Source organism: Zonotrichia albicollis, chromosome 1 (genome assembly GCF_047830755.1).
Source record: "Zonotrichia albicollis isolate bZonAlb1 chromosome 1, bZonAlb1.hap1, whole genome shotgun sequence".
Lineage (NCBI taxonomy): Eukaryota > Metazoa > Chordata > Aves > Passeriformes > Passerellidae > Zonotrichia > Zonotrichia albicollis.
Genome location: NC_133819.1, coordinates 149,816,712 through 149,835,588, shown reverse-complemented (window position 1 = coordinate 149,835,588; position 18,877 = coordinate 149,816,712). Strand labels below are relative to the sequence as shown.

The following is an 18,877-nucleotide window of genomic DNA, read 5'->3' as shown; positions in this document are numbered from 1 at the left end:
TGAGGAGGGGTCTGTCTTCCCTGGGCTCAGCTGTCCAGAGCAAGCTAGAAGATGCTGACAAAATGGATTTTAAAATCTTGGATATCCACTCCTTGATTCAGAGCTGCAGAGAGGCTCTGTTCCCTCTGAATCCAGCCCTCAGCCATTACTTGGAATGATGTGAAAGCTCCTTCCTGGTTTTTCATTGTGTTCAGCCAGATGATGTCTTCCTGGTTTCTCCAGTTTGATTTCTCCATTTTGATTTCTCCATTTCTTCCCTCGCAAGTGCAGAAACAGAGTTTTTGGACATGAGGGAGAAAGAAGGGAAATGATCTTTCTTCACCCAGGGATGAGGGGCTTCAAAGGTATTTATTCCTAAAAAGTTCAGGATTAATCACATCTTTATGTCATCAGTGATATTTATCTGTCTAACCTGTTCTTTAAAAGCTCTGTAGGAGGAACTGTCCAAATTTTCTGAGGGATTTCTGCTGCCCTTCATTAGCACAATCTATCAGTCTAATGTGAAACATTTACTCTGCAAATTTTTCTTCCTTGATAGGCCTCTTTCACAACCTTATATGGGCTGGGAGACCACTGATATAGATTAACATCTCTTTATCATTGATTAATCATATCATGATTTCCTAAACAAAAGAAAACCAGATTTCCCACAGGCCAAATTTAAACTTGCTATCCTTGCTATTTTCCTCTGGACTCTCTCCAATCTTTCTACATCTTAGTGGGATGCCCAATCCTAGACACAACACTCCAACTGAGGTCTCAGCACCAACATAAAGGAAAATAATCCTAATTACCTCCTGTGCCTTCCATATGTCAATTCAGTCAGGAATGAGATGAGCCTTTTCTGCTGCAGCAGCACATTTTGGAGTCCTATTTAGTGCTCAGCTCTCACCCTGACTTCTTTTCTGCAGCATTGCTGCTTTGCCACTTATTTCTTATTTTACATTGGAATTCTCCTTCCTAAGCAGAACACCTATTTATTGATTTTGTTTATATCAGAGCAATTTTTCAATATGCCAAGACCATTTTTGTTTGTCATCCTGCCCTCTGGGATCCCTGCAAGGCCTCTCAGCTTGGCTTTATCAGCAAATTTTATGTGTCTTTTCTATAATAGCATCCAAAGTAATACAGGTAATATTGAATGAGCCACATGCATGAAAGACCCCCAGAGGAGCCCTTGTAATGCTCTCTGAGTTTGATAGCAAGCTGCAATTTACAGTTGAAATGCTGCATTTACCTGAATCCAAGACATGCCTGTAATCTCAGCTTCACCCTTGTGCCCAGGGCTCATTAAAGAGAAAGGTTTAATGACTGGACACAACTCATTAATTTCACCAGGGCAATAGTCAGCTCCTAAACACAGGGACAGACAAGGGAAGTTGGGGTTTTTTTTGCATTTTCTGGTCTGTCATTGGAATGAAAGAAGTTACATGTTCTCATCCAAGGCAAAATACGGTAAATATCTCTTTTTTAAGAGAGGAGTGAGGCACCTTCATCTACCTCACATTTATCAGGGTAAAAGGCCAGGTTTTGTGAGGCAGCTAATGCATGGCAGTTTCAAGTCCTGCTGTCTGTCCTCAAAGCAGCTGAGATAGACAGACTAAACAAATTTTGAATGTTTGACATTCTCAGGGCAGAAAAAATAGCATCTGGAATGTGGATAAATATGTTCACAATGATGAAAAAACATTTTAGAAATATTCTCTGTCCCATCTTCCTCTCAACTGCTTTCAGGATGTTACATGAGCCTGTAAGAAAGCCTCAGTGAAGTCAGCTGAGAACAAATCTACCACTGCCCTCTCATCCAACACTTGTGCTGCCTTGTCAAGGAGGAAATTTGGTTGATCTGACATGAGATATTATTTTCAAGCCCCTGATGTCTGTTTCCTCTCAACTGATTTTTACCAAAGTGCCTGTAGATGGTTCAGTGACTCCTTCCAGAGGCAGCCTAAGGATAAAGGTGAGGCTGAGTGGCCTCATGGTTTTGGGTTCCCCTTTAGGTTCTCTCCTTTCTCTGCTTCAGCACTCTGGCCTCTCTTGTGTCTTCCTCAAGTCTTCAGGGGTAATTGCAAATGGTTCACGGATTATTTTGGTGAACTCCTTCTAAATCCTTTGAATGACATGACACCTTATGAATTTCAATAGCTCTATCTTATCTACATGGTCTTTGACCCACTAATTTTCTGTTTGAGCTTTGTCCTTTTATCATCTTTTTAAAATTAATTGGCTTAAGTAGCTGTTCATAATTTTTTTAACATAGTCTGCAGCAAAGCATTGAATTCTTCAGTCTTCTTTAGATCATGTACTATTTATTCTCATTCCCTGTACAGTAATGGACCAGTAATTTCCTATGGTTTTTCCTACTTTCAGTGTATTTTAAGACCTTTTTGTGTTCCTCTTTATGATCCTTTCAACCCGCAACCCATTTAATCCCAAACCCTCACTGAGGTTTTTATCCCTCGTCCTTAATGATAGACTTTTTTTCCCTTTTGTGTCATTATTTCTTTTTCTTAGTTTATTTTGGGGCCCTTAAAGTACTCCTGATGCAGTTGTAATGGTTTCTCACTGTGCTCTCTGTCCTTCCCCTGTATCAAGATAGGCTGCTATTGTGCCTTTAATACACTCTCTTACTGTAACTGTCAGCTCTTCTGCCCTCCTTTATCCCTTAAATTACCTTCCCAAGAGACCCTTTAGATGAGTTCTCTGGGCTTGGTGAAATTTGCTATTTTTAATTTTTTTTTTTTTTTTTTTGTAAATCCATTATCCTTACTCTTTTTTTCTCTGACTTTCATTTTTTTTTCTTAGAATAGTGACTTACAGCCCTTTTACCTTTCACCTCCCCTCTTCAGATTCTTTTCCAGTTCCTCTTACTAGACAGAACCAAATCCAAAACACTTTGTCTCTTCACAATTTCCTTTACTGTTCAATATGATCCTGATTAATTTCAAGGATGTTACAGATAGTTTGAACCCTCCATGTTCTCACAGTAAATATTTGGGCACTTGATCCTTATTGACACTACAAGCTCTCCTCCAGGTATTCACAGTCCACAGAAGATGCATCTCCTTCCATTACTCTCCCTCATACTCGCATGGAGACAGCAGCAAACCTGCACCACTTCTGAACTTCCTGGGAGATGCACAGGTTTGACACAAAACACAAAACCCTCTTTCCTCCCTGTCCTTCCAGAACCTGCTGTCCCCACAGTAAACATATTCTTTTCTTGCTGTAAACATATTCTTTTCTTGCTCATCCCACTGAAGGAGGCCTGAAATGGGACATTCTTGGGGTAACATCTCATGTGCAGACATGTTTGACGTTCCAGGAGTGGAGTTAAGATGCCAAAGAATGTTCTGCCTCAGATGGTGGCTCTTTCAGCCCAATTACCTGCACCTATCCATGGTCATGGAGGATGCCTAAAGAAAGAATACCAAAATAAAGCAGGAATGGGCTGATATTGTCCTATTTCTGTGGCATTTTCCTCCACCTTCAGGCAGATTCCAGCTTGGGATTTTCCCATGCTGCTTTGAGTTTAACAGGCCCTGATAGTCCTTTCTTCCACACAGTGCCTAATTGCTTCTTGAACCTATTTATAACTTTCAGAGCATCTTATTGTGATGAATTTCATGATTTAATTATGCACTGAGTGAGCAAGCACTTTGTGTAAATCTTCTGACTGATCATCTCATCTGGTACTCACTAGTTCTTGTGTAATGACTCCATGCTGAGTCAAATCTCTTCAAGGCTAAAGACTCTGTCATGGGTCAGAGCTATTGTCTACCTTTGATCAACTCTCTTGACTTTTTCTTTAGCAATTCCGATTCTTCTCTACCTTTCTTAGATGGGATAACCAGGAACACACACACTGGCAATACAAGCAGCAAAGGTGTTTGTTTTGTTTTGGGTGCTTTTTCTAGACCCACCATGCATTTTTTTTTTTTATTTATTAACATAGAAATTAATTTTTCAGTTTCTCTCCCAGCATCAGAAGATCATTCTGCAATGTTTTGCAATTTTTATGACAGCATGTAATATCACATCTGCAGTAAAGTTTGTTGTCCTACTGCTCAAGATTTTTCATTTCTTGTCAGCTGCTGTCTCTATTGATTGTGCAGTTTTCTCTCTATTGATTATGTGGTTATTCTGGAGCCTCACATCTACTGACTTTATTATTTTAATTTTTTTTTTTTTTAAGATCCAACAGTCTAAAAAAATTGATTGGGAGCAGATGCTACTTGTAGGCACTGTAGACCTGTGATCAAAATTCTTGAAATGCTTTTCTGGAACCCCTCAAATAATCCCCATGCAGTAGAAGTTATTTTTATGAGTGGCCACTAAAGAGCAGCTCAAGGCTGGTACTTTCAGTAATCTGCAGCCTCATATAGCTCTGACTTCTATAAGATGCAGTTAGTGATGTAAAGGTCTTTTTTCTTTAAAAGTTCATATGGTAAGTGTTAAGGACACTGACAGCAAGGAAATTATTATCTTTGCTTTGAGGAACTGTGGCATTTTTTGTAGCTGTGATTGCAAGTAAATGCTTAGCAAGTGGGAGGCACTACAGAGCAAGTCCCTTTATCCGTACCATTACCCTTATAATTAAATTGTCAGCCAGGGAAGTCAGGCTTTAATAGGAAAAAAAAATATGCAATCAAACAGTGGCAAAAAATTGTGATTATTTCTCCAGTTAAACCTATACATTTTTAAAATCATTATGTTTGAGTAAGGCATTGCTCAGAACACAGATTTTAGATCTTTTTAAAATACTTTTTATATGTTTTAAAATAACAAAAAGTGATTTAACCACTCTCCATTGTTCCTGTGACTGTGGGAAACAATTATCCTGAGAATTACTGCTAATATCTTTACTGTGGTTTATTTACAAAATTAACTCCAGGGATGTTTCCTAGAATCCCCAGGCACTTTTTCCTCTAGGATGTAAATCCACGTGCAGGTCTGCTTCTCCTGAGGTCTCCCTGTGGGATCATTCTCCTGGGTGTTAGATCATAGCAGGAAGTCACCCAGCTGCTTTGGTCCCTTTGCAGTGAGACATAGACTGCTGTCCACTGCATTTTTTTCCTAAATATTGACACTTAAAAGTTCTTTTTCCTGCTTTCTGTTTCCACTGCTTGTGGTTCAGATATAGTGAAAGGGGTGGCTTGGAAAGAGCCACAGAGTCTCAGTACAAGATTATGAAAAATGTAACAGTGAAGTGAGATATTTGCCCCTGATGGTGGCTCTGCCCTAACTCAAAGGCATCATCCCCCCAAAAATCATTTTTCTTCACCTTCTCTCATGCTAACTTTCAGGATCTGTCCTGATAAATGTTGCCTGACTGTAAGGATGGACTTTGGGATAAGAATAGTTTACCTCTAGGAAAGAGACAAACCCTGCCCATTGACCTTTATCTCTGATTGGTAGGAACACTGGGCCCTATCATGCTTGCCCAAAAGCTCTTTAACCCAGAAGTCTCAATGGTGCATCTGATCCAGATGAAACCACTGGCCACAGAAGGCTGAGTGGTATTTATGAATTCACCCCTGAAGAAAAAGTCAAAATTATCATCAATCCTTGAAAGAGCCATGAAGAAGATAATAACATTTGCTTCTATATTTTGACCCATATTTTTCTATGCTTGGACTAATAGAGGAATACAGCACACACCACACTGTGAATAGCTGGAAAAGGCTGATTCCTTTCTGTCAGGAGTTTCTTTAATGACTCCCTGTGGTAAACGACGTTGTGGCTGTCATCGCCTTTGTCCTCCTCCAACCAGGTCCAGACAGAGAGAAGTGCAAGGCTTTAGTATCCCATTACCAATTTCCTGAGCAATAGAATGCCAAGCTCCAATTTGTGTTCTAATTTTAACTACAGTATAGATTTTTAAATAAGTTTCAAGCTTCCTATTAACATGATCTGTCTGCTCCTTTGGTGCTCTCTCATCCCATTCTGATCGACCCATGAATGGGCTCCCTGTATTATTCATTGTACACTAAATTAAGCTTTTAGTGTTAAAGGCTTTCAAGTGTAGCTTTCTTTCTGTAGAACTCATTACCTGTGTCAATACACAAAGCAAAAGCACTTGATAGATTTAAAACATCCAGTATCTTCCCTTTTTTGTAGTTGTTATTATGACTCAGGAGCATCTGTTGTTCTGCTAATATTCCTGATTGTCCTGATATTAATTTCATTACACTGAAAATGTGCACTATAGAGTTTCCAAGTGTCTTTGTATCACATGAACTTCAATTAGACTTTAGTTTTTCTTAAAAGGAGTTAGACAAATGAGAGCTATTATGGTTGGTCATGGCTTTGCACACCTTCAGAAACTAGAAAACCTGTTTTCATCACCTGTGGAAATTCAGGAATAGTAGCATAGAAAAACCACAAATAATAAAAGAGAAAAAAAGCAAAAATAAAGTGCAGGTTCCAATGGTATACTGCTGGGTTTTGTTATGTCCTTGAATTTAGATTTTGTGAGGAAACATTTGAATAAATGTATAATAGATTCTTAGCTTCATTTCCCTGCACTGCTCACTGAGGCACCTCACAGAAGGTGTCACCCACAGATGTGTGACCCCCACATCTCTGTAGCAGGAAGAATCAGAATTTTCTTGATTATATGGTTATTAACCATTCAGGCAGTACTTCCTAAAAATGACTGGACAGGTTGCTTCTCTCAAAGCTGATGTTCCAAACCTGTTCAGGGTTTGGAACATAGCTCTAGTAATACCTAACATTTTCTTTCCAGCTCCTTCAGTGTCAAAATTACATATCCATGCTCCCAAGCTGCAGTGTCCTGTCCATTTACAATGCTACTGCTATGGGACATAAATTAGACTGAATTACTGGACCCAAAACTTTTAAAACCTTGATTATTTTATCCAGGTAGGCAAAGTACAGTGATCTGGCTTCAACATACTCCTCTGTTCCCGTTGCCCAAATAACAAATTTCCAGCAAAGCCTTGCAAACCATTTTAGCAGCTCAGCAGAAGCTGTGGATTTGAAAACTGCCATGGGGAAGAAAAGGCCAGCAGGGCTCAAAAAGGCACCAGGAAGATGCTAACTTCTCTTCTCTGGGAAAGAAAAATTAGTGGAACAATACCCTCACACACAGCCCTGTGAGTGAGATTTTCTTCACAGGCACAGCATGCAAGGGTTATGGACATTCGGGGGTTTGCTTCATTTTCAAAGAAAGCTGAGATACAAAAGGGCAGCTTGCAGAGCAAATGAACACGACCAGTTATCTCAGAACTTCAGCCTGCTGTGAACCAAAACTAAACCCTCCTGGGTTTTCTGCCAAGCTGTTTCATTCTGTTAGTCCAGGCATAAACTCCTACTATACAAATAATGAACAGCCAATGTCTTGTTTAATTGACCTTGTTGAAAATGCCAGGGAACCAAGCAGAAATTGAGCTGCTGCATGTCAGAGGGGACTGGGGCATGGGAAGGGCAGAGCTGGTATTTAGACTCAAATTATGAATGAGCAGGAAAAGCAAATCATCTTCCTCATTTCAGCTCCTAATGAAAATTCCTTGTTTTTCTGAAAGAAGGAAGGACCTTGGAAAAAAAGGTGCACTAAGGGTGTGTATGTATGGTGGTTTAAGAACAAAATCTTAGAGGTTTATGCCTCTGGGTCACAGATTCTGTGTCTCACCAGTGTTTGTGATCAGAGCCTTTTGCAGTGGATTTGGTTTGTGTAGAAATGCACATACAGATTCTTTCCTCACAAAGATGGAATTTCTGATAGAGACAGACATGTCATGGTTTGCCGCCTCCCAGAAAATTCAAGTCCCTTCCATTTTTCCCAAGTTAATAGCTCCTATAAGACATTGAAATGGTTAAAGCAAAAATCAACTTCCTTATTTTAAAAATAAACCCTCCAAATAAATAAAACTTGGAGAAAGAAAATATTAGGGGCTTAATGACTGCATTATTTGGGAGTTGATAGTCACATTTCAGGAGCTTAAATAGATGACCTAAGAGAGGAGGTGGGTGTAATGCATACTGTAGTACTGGGTAATGTATTCCGAGCCTCTTGGCTCCAGGGCAGAGAATGTTACAAAAACAAAAACAAAAAAATAACAAACCACAAACAAAACCCTAAACAAAGTCCAGACATTATCTTGGTTAGGGGAAGAAGTGATTTTAGTGCTGTTGCTGTTGATCAGCCCCTCCCTGCTTGTCCCCATCTTCACTCCTATACCAAGGTGAAAACAAAAATCCATAAGCCAGGAGTAGTGTCAGCGTGGAACATCTTCCAGGCTGCCTTTGTCTGCTTGCTAATAATGAAAGTCTATTTTTAGCTCAGTGCAGAGCAGGGAAAGTGTGCTGTGGGTGACAATGTGATATGGATTTCACAGTCCATCAGTTTGGATTTCAAGTTTGCAGGCCTCTCTCAGACTAATTGAGAAGTCAGACACTGTTTTGGGATGTTACAGGCAATGCAAAATAGGGCTCTTGGTGCTTGTTCCGAGCATTTGGGGTCAGGCTGGCTGGGGTGACATCAGAGCACTCTCAGATCAGTCAGGCTTTTCACAGTGGCCTGAGAAAACCCATCTCACAGAGAGAGGCTTTGCATGCTGAGCATCAATGTGCTCATGGGCTTAATATCTGTCACAGCCCATCACTCCATGTTACCAACCAGCAGAAGTCCCAGATTAGATTGCAGCCTGGCCCTGGGACCAGGCCCTGCAGACACAGTGGGAGCATGGTTACATCCATGCAGCAGAACGCCCAACCACCTCTTTTCCTTCTGCCCCTCCTGGACCTGACCAATTTGGCCACCAGTGCTCCATCCCCTCAGCTGTTTCTGCGGTTTCACTGTGAAAATGTGCCAAACACAAAGCAACAACAAAAGGAAAGGGGAGGAGATGCTTCGGCACAGCCCAGCTTCATCATTCCCTGTCACAGACATATTTTCTGAAAAATCCTTTTGCCAGGATCTTTTCTCCTGAGAAGCTGGGAAGCTTCAGCTTCTTCATGTTTTGCTGCTTTGGAATGTGATTTGGGGAATTGTTTACCCAGCATGTGAATTGTTTTTACTTGATGACCAATGACAGCCAGCTGTGTTGACACTGTGAGCAGTCACAAGACTTTATTATTCATTCCTTTCTTTGCTAGCCTTCTGATGAAATCCTTTCTTCTATTCTTTTAGTATAGTTTTAGTGTATAATTTTCTTTTAATATAATATATATCATAAAATAATAAGTCAGCCTTCTAAAACATGGAGTCAAGATTCTCATCTCCTCCCTCATCCTGGGACCCCTGTGAACACCACCACAATTCCCCCTGTGCTGTACCTGCCTGTACCTGCTGTTATATCAGGACATAACTGGGCAAGTCCTGGGAGAGAGATGTGGTTGCCCTCAGGGAGGAAAGGGGACAAGTTCAGAGCTGGTGAGCAGCAGATTGCACCAGTGGCACTGTCTTGTAAAATAGCTCCTGCTCCAGAAGAGCAACTTTTGAAGTTGAAAAAATGTGGAAATAGTAATAGAGGCAAAAGAGGATTAACTGTTTTCCTGGAAGAGTGAGAAACAGAACTTGAGTATTTTCCTACTCAATCATGTCTATCATTTTGATCCACTGATGATTGGATTATACCACCACCTGATAGGACCAGAAATACACTTGGCCTTTCTGTGGAGGGGCAGATGAAATGATCCATGGGATCTGTGCCCACTCTCATATAGGACCACAGGGAACCACTCCCCAGAATGTGCCCAGCCTGCTGTGACCATTGCTGTGGCCACATGGGTGAATCTCACCACATCTGCACCTTCATTGCTGTCCCAGGGCCATGAGGCTGATTGTACTCAAAGCTGTGCAAATGGGGCCAAATAAACAGAAAAACAAAATACTCAGCTTTCATATTCCATGGTCCCAAATAGCTTCCAAACTCCTGGGAACAAGCTGTTGTCTCTTTGGGGTGTGGGAACTTGGGTGCTTCTTCTACTTTCTCTTGCCACAAGTCCAGTCCTTTGGGCTCAATTCCATCCAATTGCCTCTTTCTAGACATTTTGTTCCAGTGCTGTAGGACAAATGCCTTGATGAGCAGTCCTGACTGGTTCCTAGGCTTTTACCATTGCCATTTCAGTTGCCAGCCACACAGAAGGTGCTGAGAATCACAAGTTAAAGTGCCTTTGCTATGTCCAGGCACTGAATACCACCCAGTTCTGGCAGCTCTAAGATGTGGTGTTTATGGAGTGAATGCAGTGCTTCATTTTAAGCCTACAGGTTTCAGAGGTTTAGTATTTGCTTTTCAGGCTTTTCCCTCTTGCGAGTCTGTCTGATGTTATTTTAGGCAGACCATATGGTGTCTTAGGGCAAGGAGAAAGACTACATGACCTTCTGCATTTTGCCCCCTTTTTCCTACAAGAAAGATGATCAGTCTCAGTAGTTTCACATAAGAAGAATCTGTCGTAAAACACTGCAAGAGCTTTATTTAAGGATTACTTCCAAACTGGTTTGCTTTTAACTAATTCTTTAAACACAAGGAATCACAAACTCAGTTAACCATTTATGACTGCAACAATGTCTGCTCTCAACTTCACGATCAACTCTTGAGGAATTTTAGGACTCTATGGGATCCTGAACTGAGTTTTAATGCAGCTGAAGTCCTCGTTGCCACATTCAACTTTCATCTCCTTCCCTCCTCTATGTTTTCAGTTAAGTTCAGACCTTCATTTACCTGTCTGTAATTCAGTCTACTTAACATAGTCCCAATATCTGATAATAAAAAACTTCTTGGCTGTGGAAAAAGCAAGAAAATTGTTGCTTAGCCTCTTGACATTCCCAGATTTCTCCTCCTGCTCACACACACCCACACAGAGTAATTTTTCTGCCTTGAGAGGAACTGCTCTATAGCCACAAGTTATTAGTTTCATGAATTTCTAAGGCCAGTTAACTGATAAAACCTCCACACCTTGGATGGTGTTTGATGAAGAAGACCCTGACTTTGATCTGATGAGGGGAAAATTCTGGATTATCCTGCATCCTTGCTGTCTATGGCTTGCCATGAAGACACTAAGAAAGGAAAAAGGATAGCTAACTTAGTCAGTGAGGCTAAAAATACACTCTTAGAAAATGTAACAACCAAATTCCCAAACTGTTACATGTTCTGATAAGTCTAAATACAGAATGTTGTCTCTTGTCAAAAGCAGTTTGCTTCTTCCCTTTTCTGAGCAGCCTTTGGCTTCTGCTTTTGCACTGGGTAAAAAGAGACCTGGATCACCTGTTCATGATGTACCATTCCCTTTCTGCTGAAGAACAAACAGCCTGCTGCATGTGGAAAGTATAGCAGCATGGTTTTATCTGCAGTAAAATCTGCAGATGGCAGGAGCAAGGTGAGAAACTGTACTGGTTATTCCAGAATTGGGAGGATGTTGTGATGACCCTCAAGCCAGTGACACTGAGTCAAATTTTGCCTGTACAAATTCTGTACTTGAGTCCAGTACAAGTTTCATCATTGCATTGACTCTTCTCTGGAGTAACAACTGCTGCTGTATCAAAGTAGCTTGGTCTTGTTCTGAGACTGACTTGATATTCAGAACCCTCTGCATCTGACTCTCCATAGAAACAATGGTTTGAGTGGATCACAAGATAATAAACAGTCCTGATTTCTTTATTCAGGCCTTGAAACTCCAGCACATCACACTTCTCCACACAGCAACAAGTGCATCAGAGCACTTTGTGTCCCTTCTTTTGAGGGCTGCATCCAGAGAATCTTCAGAGGCCACCAGAATCATCTGCATGTTTTACATATAGATACCCACTCATAAACAGAATTCTACTCATAAACAGAATTCTCTTGCACGTTTTGATTTTAATTAACAGGTTGTCACTGGGAAAATCAGTCTAGAGCATCAACAAGTAGCTCATTATGGCCATCAAAGACAGATTCAGGGCTGGGCAATGTGATGGACAGAAATCAAGTGTAGAGCCAGGCTGGTGCAGTGACAGAACACAGTGCAGAACACAGGTATGATAAAGGTCTTGGGATCCACACCAGCAGGACATTATGCTAAAAATCTCTGTTCAATAGGTCCATTATTTACACTTTTGGAGTTACTCTGAGCTCTATCAGCTCAGACACCATGAGATACCCCACAGCTCAAGCAAGAATTTATGGGTTCCATAGGAGATTGTTTCCCAGCTAAAACTACTGGTGTTGGCACACAAAGTGGAGCAAACAGAGGTGGGGGTAGTAATTTTTTTGCTTTGCCAATTTGTTTCTTCCTCTATATGTCTTGGAGGATGTCAGTGCCTTGTTGCTACAATGCACAGATGGCTTGGTTGCTCCATCCTGAGGGTTTCTCTTGTTATGAGTAAACTCCTACTCCTAGAAGGTGTGTCATGGGGAGGCAGCAGCATGTTTGTGGGGGACAAAAGATAGGCAAGGAGTTCTGATGATGTTTTTGGTAAGTTTTTTGAAAACTGTGTGCTGCACTGTTGTGTGGAAATAGTGATATGATATACTTAGCACAGGGAAGATGTGTTGGCTCAGCCTCATCAAGGATAAAATAACTTCTTTAATCTACTCAGGATCTTTCTTTTTATTGTATTTTGCAATCTGCCAGTGTTGAGGGGTGAAGGGGAGAGAGGTGAGGGGAAACCTGGGAGAGCTGGCAGTAATAACAGATCCAAGTTTGACAGACTCTGGTGGAATAACTTAATTAACTAATGGCCTGCATGGAGCTGTAATGGGATCCGAAAACAGAAAGCTTTTAAGCAAAACTTAAAGCCAACAGCATCAATAATGGTGAGTGGAGGGCACTTTTCTCCCTGTGTTTTTTTCCTGTAAGAGTGGTGACACAGCCCCTCACCTCCTCCATCCCTAAAGGCGTTTCTCCATCTAGTGTCCCTGGACAACAATTACAGCCAGTTTGAGCCCAGAGTCCCCTTCCTGCTCCCATTTGGCTCAGAGATTTCCTCACAAACACACAGAAACATTGAGCAGAGAGAAAGAAGATAGCTCCATGGAGCTGGCCTGGGCTGCAACCAATTCTGGGAATGGTTCCAGTCACTGGCTCCTTCTCTGGCGTTTGGGGGTGATTTGCTCTGTCATGTTATCATGGAGCACATGTAAATTTTGATCTTTCACTTTTCCTCATCCCTTTGAAACTTTTGCTCTCTCAAATCTGACTATTTGGGGTTGCTTTGCCAAGATGATCTGAAAGTCAGGGTTTCAGGCTTCTGGGACAGGTCCTTGCCTCCATGCACTTATCTTAAAGAGAAATTTAGTTTATGGGAACAGCCTGCTGCTCCCCCAGCATATCCTGTAAACTTCCCTCAGCATTACCCCAGCCCCTAGTGTGCACATTTGTTTATGCACATTGCTGGGAAGTCCAGTGATGTGTTTTAGGCAAAATCATGTCTAAACCAGCAAGGCCAGCAGAACCTGTCATGTCACCTTCAGTACTTGCCTTCTCTACTGAGCTTTAATGTGAGTAATTATACCACAATCTTTATCTGCACCACTATTACTAATTTTTTGGATGCCGATTTCACCTCTCTTCCAAGCACAGCACCCCTGAGGCCCTGCAGCCTGCACATATGGTGACACATATCTCTGTTCCAGCAAGGTAGGTGGTCAGGCTGTTCTTCCTCTTCTCCTTAATTTTCTCCTGCATCCATACCTCTTTTTGAAAACTGAAAGTTCCAAGCTTCTTGTCACATTTCCCTCCCAGCACCAGCTTTTTCTGAGAGGTCAAGCACAGGCCTGTGGGAGCTTGCTGGGCAGCAGCAACAGCAGGAGCAGAAAGTGCGTGTGGACAGATGGCTCTGGGCCGAACCTCCTGCCTGTCAATGGCTGGCAACTCCTCCAGTTTCTGTGGTGCTGCAGGGAGGGCAGGGCACTGCCAGATTCTGCCTTCAGTCTTGCTGATTGCACCTGCCAGGAACAACATATGGTCCTTGGTGCTTCCAGAGAGCCTCCAACAGGAGATGGCTGCAGCTCCCCCACTGCCATTCAGGCCTTGTCTGGTCCTGCTGGCTGGCACCAGCTGAAACAGCACACAGCAAAGTGCCTTGGAGTGCCCCAAAGAGGGCATCCCACAGTCAGCCCAAAAGGCACTGAAGTCATCAGTGGAGAATCAAAAATACTGAGGCATTGCTCTGTCCTACTTAGAGCCACTTCATCAAAGGCTGTTGGGAGCCAGACTGTGTTTCTCACAGAAATGTGACACCTGAGGATGGTTTACTCTCTGTGCCTGCAGATGAGAAGAGGAAAGCCATGGTAGAGCATGATCAGGGCAGTACCATTTTCTTGCAGAATGACATTCCCATCCTACTTTGGGACAAGTGGTCCTGCTGAGTGCCTGCCAGCTTTACACATCAAATCAGAAAATAAAACTTCTCTGTCCCTTTAGAATGCAAGAGGATTATGAGATTGGTTCGCAATGGATAAATCCCAGCAAAATAGCCATGCCTTGGAGATTCAGGAGCTCCAGATCCTGGCCCTGGGATATATTAGGATACCGTCTTCGTTATAAAAAACTCATTTTAAATGTGAGGAGGCTTTGTCCCATGGCTCTAATGGAATTGATATTCAAGGGTCCACCAAAGAGAGAAGTGAGTCCTGGATTCTTGTCTGGATCATGGATCGACCCCTTGTATGGCTTGGCAGACGTCCATGGAGGCTAAACTTCTGTCCATTTGGGTGCAGGGCAAAAAACCTACTTTGTTATTCTGTAAAAATGATCGGATTCTGTACTCCTCTCACAGGAAGCATAAATCTGCCAAATTCAGGAAATTTTGTTTCCAAAGCTGCATTTCATGGCTGATGACAAGACAGCAATGTCCATAACATAAGCGCAGGGACAGTTCCTCTGTGAGGGAGTGGCAGCCTCAGCTCTGCTGGAGTTGGTTCATCTTGCACACAACCAAACAATAGGAAGAACTGAGAAGCTTCATAATATGTATAAAACTTGAATCAATCAAAAGTGGGACTGTGGCTCTGAACACATACCTAAAAGAGCATTTGATTGAACAGCATCAAGGAGTTTAGCATGAGATGAGTCCAGAGCTCCAGGGGGATTGAGTTATGACTGTGGTGTAATTAGTACCTAAGTTATCTGGTTTAGTTTGCTCACATACTCATCTCCTGCTGTACTCACCATGTCTATGTGGACTGCCTATTTCCATCAAAAGAAGCCATGTGGCATCCTGGGATTAATCTCTCTAAAACCCACTGGGAAGAGAGTAAAATACTCTTTACATTTCTGGCTGGGAGGAACAGTGTTGTCAGTCTGACACCTTCAGTTCTCTAGTCCTGAATCTGCTTTATCATGTAAGTGACTCTCTGCATAACAGTTAAAACTCCTGATTTCCTTTCCAATTTTTACTAGTGTTAGACAGGGCACCTGTCTTTCTGTATTGAGATGCAGAACTTAGCACAATATGGTTCAGATCTCAGGTGGATAAATATATTTCAGCATAAGATATTTCAGCATGAAGAGATGATGACAGTAATTGTCTGGATCAGAGTGATGGAGACCCTTTCTGATAGCCAACAAGATTTCCACATGCCCTTGGGTTGTCATCAGGAAAAAACAGCTTTGAAAGGAGCAAGAACTTAACAATTCTAGGAAACCTGAAAATCATTAAAAAGATTAGTAAACAGTTAATCACAATTTTCCAATGAAAGGTGAAATGCTAATTATTTCCCCCTAATTATGCTAAAATCTTGAGAGAATTCGAATATTGGCATGACCTATAGTTTACTGAGACCCAGATGACACCCACGTACCACCTAATTAGCAATGACTTCCCACAGAAGGCACCTCTCTTTGAAGTATTACATTTTCCACATGCTTTTCCATATTAACACTGCAAAAATAACCTTCCCTACTTGCTACAATAGGGGATGAGTCAGACACATCATTGCAGAGCACCAGAAACCTTCCCCAACCAGAATAATCCTTGTAACACTTGCTAATGAGTGAAAGAGGAGGGGGCCTGTTCTCATCTCCCTGTCAATGGGAGCTAAGTGTGTGTAGGGAGGAGAGAACACAATTAAAATCATTGGGATAATTTGCATTAGGTACACATTATAATGAATACACACTAAGCATCAGAGAATAATTACCTGATTTTATTAGTAACCAGGTCGTGCTTTGGTCCCTGGCCCTGTACCCACAAGCTATGACTTACCTTGTTTTCCAAAAGGCAGCAATGCTTCAGAGATATCCAAGTTGAGCCCACAGCTGCTGGGGAAAGCAGGGCAGGCAATTAACCACCAGTGTCAGACCTTTGAGTGTCCCTCAGCTCAACTCTTATTTTCTTTCTGGGAACATCACAGACACAGAGGTCGTTCTTTGGATTCATTTCTTTATGGAGCAGCATCTTCTTTTCCTATGTGAAGCCTACAGAAAGGAAACAGGGCCATCACTTTGTGTTCTCACTGGATTTGTCATCTCCACAAGTTGTTCAGTTTTGCCTAAGATTTAGTCACCAATGAAAAATGTGAAGAAATCATTCTCATGACAGCACAGAAATTCAGAGACTCTCATGCATGCTTGGGAAGCAGGGAGTAAACAGGTGAAACTGGAAGTCCCACTGTATGGAAACACACACAGCTTTGCTGAAGGCATTTCTTTATGTAAAGAAGATTGACATTTCTTGCAAGTTTATGTTCTTAGTTGGAGTAACCAGTAAAGAAAAATCTCTTGGTATCAGGCACTGCCTGGGGAACTAGAAAGAGAGAGAAAAAGTAAGAGTGAAGTAGGCTAATACAGAAAGTTTGTACTTCCCTCCCCAAGCTGTCTCCCCAAATCTGGTTAACATAGGCAATAAATAAAACCATAAGGAGAAGGCACTTCACTTACACAGCTTTTGGCTTTCTAAAGTTACAGTCTGACAGAGAAAGTGCTTCATGTTTTCTCCACCTACTAATCCTGGTGGCAGTACAGGACATGACACAGCAGCCAATGCAACTGGGATCCTCTGTGCAAACATTTCTCTTCTGCAGAGGACCCTGGTGAGGCGAGGTAAACACAAGCAGGAACGGGGACTTGCACTTGATTCTGAAATATTAATGTCCTATAGCCTGATACAGAGTAGATTTATCTGCCTTAAATAAGATCATCACAGGTAAATCTCCACTGCAGGGGAATGGGGAGTTTGAACAACAGAATAGATTATAGTTCAGTCTGGGATCTATCCTTGTTTTTGCATGTAAAGAAAAAATACATGTAGAACTCATTCCAGGAGGACAAGAAGGAAAAAAATATGGATTATTCCTCTGGGATTGCTTGTATTTTCTTGAATTTATCTCAACCCACCAGTCCTTGCACTTTTACCTTTTCAATTCTGTCCCTCATTGCATGGAACAGAGCATTGAGTGTGTGTCTGTGTGGTGCTCAGCTGCCCACTGAGGTTAAATCACAATATCCAGTAACATAAATCTCTGATCTGAGGAATACTGGGCACCTCACAGCCCACCACTCCCATCAGGTCACTGTAGACTGGGATCCTTCAAGTGATATTTCACAGAATTACAGAATGGCTGAAATGAAGAAGGACCTCTTGAGATCTCCTCCAACTCCTCAGCTGAAGTGGACCAGGGTGCCCAGGACTGGGTCTGATTTGGTTCTGAGTATCTCTAGGGATGGAGATTGCACAACATCTTCAGACAGCCTGTCCCTGTTTCCTTTCTGACTGCCCTCACAGTGAAAACAATTTCTTTTGTGTACTTTCTTTCTGAACTGAAATGTGCATGAGCTCCTCTGTCATAAAGCTGGTGAGTATCTAAATTGTTAGGGGAAATCACAGGGAGAAAAGCATGTAGATCAGTAAAAAGAGGTTCCTCTGCTGCTTGGTGGCTGCCTATTTTAGTCCTAATCTTGTAAATAGTTTCTCATGTGGTAACTGGAAGTCATTTGCTCTGTCAGGTTTCTATAGCTAGATGTGCACTCTTTTGTAGGAAAGAAGAGAATCTGCATTTTTAGGTAACAATCTACTAAATCCATTATTATTGAAAATTAATAAAAAAACATATTCTCAGGGAAAAAGTGATTTCATAGAGTTTGAATCCTACCACCAAGGATAAAAAACAGCGCACTGGGGCTGGAGCATCCTTTACCCCACAGTAAAATAAACCACATTTCACCTTATATTTGTGGCGCTTGATGCTGGCAGTTGTTACAGATTTTACTGAGCATGGAAGTACCATGCTGCTGTGAAGAAGGAAACACAAAGATTATCCAGAATTATGGATTACCATGTAATATTCATCCTGGAGAGCCTGTCCCAGAGACAGGAGACCTCTTGGATATTTTTCAGCCAGTAACTCTATTTTCTTCACTGGGCTTTGTGAACAGATTGCTCAGAGCAGAGCTGGGTTCAGCAAACAAGTTCCTCCATCTGAAAACCTTAAGACAGCACAGTCCACTTCAGCAAACCTGCTGCAGTTTAGAGTCAGTGGTGAAGATGAGAAAGGATGCAATTTTTATGCTTTTTTACATATTTGGCAAATGGATTATTGGATGTGTTATTAGTTTTGCTCTGTAGCTTGCAAAGTCCGGTTTTATTGAGTAATTTACATGACATATAGGAGTTGTGTTCCAATAGATATTATTTGGAGCTATTTCTCATGTTCTTCGATTTCCTCTTTTATCTTCCATCAGCAGAAATGCTTACACCTCTTACACACAACATTCACTCACTTATTTCAATTTACCCCTCCCTCTAAACGAAGTACTTAAAGAAAGAAACAATTGTTTTGAATAATTAGCATCATTAATCCTTGCCTGTTGATACGTGAATTGTCACTGCAGCCCATAAAATTGCTTAGACTGCAGCTTCCATGCAATGCATCACAAAACACTTCACAAATAATAGCTCAATGAAACACAAGAGATCAACAAATCATCACCAGAG

General features: G+C 41.6%; 1 long non-coding RNA gene across 1 annotated transcript in view; it reads left to right on the top strand.

Annotated features, from left to right (window-relative positions):
• The window catches only part of LOC141725443 (uncharacterized), a 134,324-nt gene that overhangs the window by 101,232 nt on the left and 14,215 nt on the right, over nucleotides 1-18,877 (top strand). The window lies entirely within an intron of this gene.